The 3,902-nt window shown below is 53.1% G+C and overlaps 1 pseudogene; it reads right to left on the minus strand.

Annotated features, from left to right (window-relative positions):
* Positions 1 to 225: 225 nt before the first annotated feature.
* Positions 226 to 1,601, minus strand: LOC108524189 (cytoplasmic tRNA 2-thiolation protein 1 pseudogene; annotated as a pseudogene).
* Positions 1,602 to 3,902: the final 2,301 nt, after the last annotated feature.

A 3,902-nucleotide genomic window follows, 5' to 3' on the forward strand; every position in this document is an offset into this window, starting at 1 on the left:
TCTTCACATCTCTCTCTTTGTAAAGGGAGATACAAAGAAAGTCATTTCCCTCTACCGAAAATACAAAAATTACCCAGGCGTAGTGGCAGGCACCTGTAATCCCAGCGACTTAGAAGACTGAGGCAGGAGAATCGCTTGAATCCGGGGGGTCCTAGGTTGCAGTGAGCTTAGATTGCACCACTGCACTCCAGCCTGGGCAACAGAGCCAGACTCCGTCTCAAAATAATAACAATAATAATAGCAGAGTACTCCAGCCTTCGCTCCTATAGGGTAGCCCCTCTACCTCTTTATTTGCCAATGTGTGTACGAAGATGATGGCAGAGACCCAGAGGCTTGAAAAACCTGCCTTACTCCATCCTAGGGAGGCACACGTCCTACCAACATGAGCCTTCAGCAGGCTCCAGCCCCAAATAAGCACATGTGTATTTCCCCAGCGCCTTACTGGGATCCTCCCGCTAAGCCACTCCCAGGGTCTCCTAGCCCCACTTCTGGAGCATGCGCCCCAGTCCCCTTTCAGGAACCGCCCATTGCCTGCGCATGCTCCCTACTCCCTCTATCACGCAGAACTGCGGCCGCCCTTGTTCTCACCCGTCAGTGTGTGAGTGGCTCCCACGTAGCGCGCCCCTTCCTCCAGCGCCCGGCGCTGCAGCACCCCACAGAAGGTGCAGCAGGAGCGGCTGCGGCTGGAGTTGGTTGTACTGCGGACTACGGGGACCACCGTCCAGCCCCGAAGAGGTCTTCGTAGGCCACAACGGTGAGCGACAGCTCCCAGCGCGCCGCCTGGCTCCGCACGGCCGCCAGCGCCGCTTCCCGGTAGCCGCCGATGCCCTCGTCGAAGGCCACGAGCTGCAATGAGATGCCCAGGCGCGGCGCCAGCGCGCATCACGTGCGCCACCACTGTGGAGTCCTTGCTGTACGAGGCGCCCACGGCCACCACCGCGCCGGGCGGCAGCAGGCGGCCCGCGAGCACCGTGTGCAGCACCTCGACCTCGAAGGCGGCGCAGGAGGCACTGCACAGCGCTCGTCCCGAGGAGGGCTGCGCGTGCCGCGTGGCAGGAGGCACATGATGGGGCGGGCATTGCAGGAAGGGTCAGCTTCTCCGGGACCGGGAGAGGAGGTGGGTTACACGTGTGTCATTGCTTTTGAGGAGTTCCCTAGATAGCACTCCTGCCTGAATAGACCAGGGGCAGCTGTGCGCAGGCTGCTCCTATATACATGGGTTATAAACGGGTTCTGGCGTAAGAAGGCCACTGCCTCCAGGAAGTCTTCCTGGACTGCACCCTTTATGCACCAAGAATAGGAACTTAAGCTCATTTCAGGGGGAAGAGAGGGAGTAGCAAACAGATTATACCCAGAATTAGATTGTGTGCTATCCAAAGGAGTGAGGGTGTCTATTAAGGACCAGTTGTAACAACTTCCAGGGAGGCCACCCATGTTACAGCCCTGATCAGAAGGTATTATTGACTATTCAGAGAGGTTGTGAGGGGAGGGGTCAGATACTCTTAAGGACAGAGGGAGGCCATGCTCTATTCAAGGGAAGGGAGCTACACAGAAAAGACCAACTGGGGCCGGGCACAGTGGCTCACGCCTGTAATCCTAGCACTTTGGGAGGCGGAGGTGGGTGGATCATGATGTCAGGAGATTGAGACCATCCTGGCTAACACCGTGAAACCCCGTCTGTACTAAAAATACAAAAAATTAGCCGGCCAAGGTGGCGGGCGCCTGTATTCCCAGCTACTCAGGAGGCTGAGGCAGGAGAATGGCGTGAACCCGGGAGGCAGAGCTTGCTGTGAGCCGAGATCGCGCCACTGCAGCCTGGGTGACAGAGCCAGACTCCGTCTCAGAAAAAAAAAAAAAAAAAAAAAAAAAAAAGGTCATGGGGAGGTAAGGAAGTACAATGGTTAAGAGTTAAGATGCCGGTATCAGCTTGGTTCAAATCCAGGCTTTTCTCGTTACTAGATTTTCAGTCTTGAGTTTACATCAGATTCTCTAAGCCTCAGTTTCCTCGTCTCAAAAATGGGGCTTATGAGGGTAGATTATATCCTACAATGGCTATGAGGAACACGAGTTCATATAAGCTGCCTAGAATAGTAGCTTCTCCCTCTGGAAACTCAAAACTCTCGACCCCTCATCTCACGATGAGGCCGTTGGACTAACATTCATCTCTTAGTTCTCTGAGCCAAGAGATCTTTTCACAGATCTGTGAGCATGCTCTCATGTGACTGAAAACTTTAGACGGCTCCCTGGGACCCATCAATTTCAAAGCTGATCACCCAACCAAACTCCAGATTCCTCCGTCTGTTATCCAACAGGCATTGAGTACTGACTGACTGGCTTGTCCCAGCGCTTGGTACTGAGAGGAAAGGAAAAATAATATGAGACAGAGGCTGGGAGGGAGGTGAGCACTCTAGACAGAGGGGGTTGGGGATAGGGAGGAAACAAAGGTGTTGTGGGCCCTGGAAGAGGCACGAGGTCAGAGGTGCAGGATGGCCAGGAAAGGAACAGCCTTCTGGAAGTGGGGAGGAAGGGCTTGCCCTGAGGGGGATAGGGAGGGCCATGTGAGGAGTGAATATGTACCTGGAGATTAGGCTCCCAGAGTGGTCCCCCCAGGTGATGCTCAGGAACAGGGAAAGCCCAGATCTGAGAAGGGAGGCACATCCTGAGGGGTCTTTGGAACCAGTGTATCTACACTGTGGGCTGAAGTTTTTAGCACACCTGTCCTAGGGCCCTGCCACCTTCCTCCCTGAAACTGAATAGGGTGCCACTCCCAGGACCCAGGTGTACACTATATCCCCCCTCACCACCATGGAGAGCCCTCTGAGGCCTTTCCACCCCACACCAGTCATATCTACGGCTGGCCAGCCCTCGTGCCTGGACTCCCCAGGTGAGACTCTTCCACCTTTCTCAGGAGGTGGGACATGGTCACTGATAGTACGCCCCTGGACAGGGAGAGGCCAGTGAGACACAGAACAGATTTGCTCTCCAGGGCCCAGCACAGGCTCCTGCATGTGAACTCACCTTGTTCTAGACACAGCCTCAGGACTGTGCCGGTTCCTGACCAGCTGTGTGGGCCCCTATCAGCCTTGAAGGAGTATGGAGACTAAAGCCATGGGTGCCCATCTCTAACACCTTCTGGAAAAGACTTCCAGCTGCCTGCAATCTCCCACCACAGTCCCACACCCAGCACAAGGGAGCCAGGCAGGCTCAGGGATACTTGGTCTGTCCGTGCAGTTCCAAGGGTTTAACACACACCCACTTCTCACACCAAATGCATGGGGGTAGGGTACTATCATAATCTCCTTTTTGTAGGTGAGAAAACGAGAATAGATGATACCAAATAACTTGCTCAGCAGATGCAGAGGGTAAAGAGTGGAGCCAGGAATCAAATGCAGGAACCTGGCTCCTGGGCCTGTGCACTTAAAAGATTATGCTGGTCTGCGTCTCAGAAGTATTTATAACAGTCCCCTCTCCGTTTTTTAGCAAAAAACGTGTGTGGGGGGGAAATAAGTAATCAAAACTGGGGGAATGGCTCAATAAATTATGACAGGTCAACCTCATAGAATACATGTGTGTGCAACCCATCATGGATTGTAGAATGAAAAAAATGCCATCCACACACGTAAGAGATCTGAGTTTTACAAATGAAGGAAAGGGTTCTTACGCAGGTATATGATTATGAGCATAGTAATGTGTGTGTGTGTGTGTGTGTGTGTGTGTGTGTGTGTGTGTGTGTGTCATGTGTTGGCAAACATTTTCTGTAAAGAGCCAGAGAGTAAATATTTTCAGTTTCCAGCTTGGGGGCCATTTGATCTCCGCCAAAACTATTCAACTCTGCCAGTGGAGCATGAAAGAAGCCCAGACGATACATGTCCAAATGAACATGGCTGTGTTCCAATAAAACT

The sequence above is a fragment of the Rhinopithecus bieti genome, unplaced genomic scaffold (genome assembly GCF_001698545.2).
Source record: "Rhinopithecus bieti isolate Rb0 unplaced genomic scaffold, ASM169854v2 scaffold_2723, whole genome shotgun sequence".
Classification (NCBI taxonomy): Eukaryota; Metazoa; Chordata; class Mammalia; order Primates; family Cercopithecidae; genus Rhinopithecus; species Rhinopithecus bieti.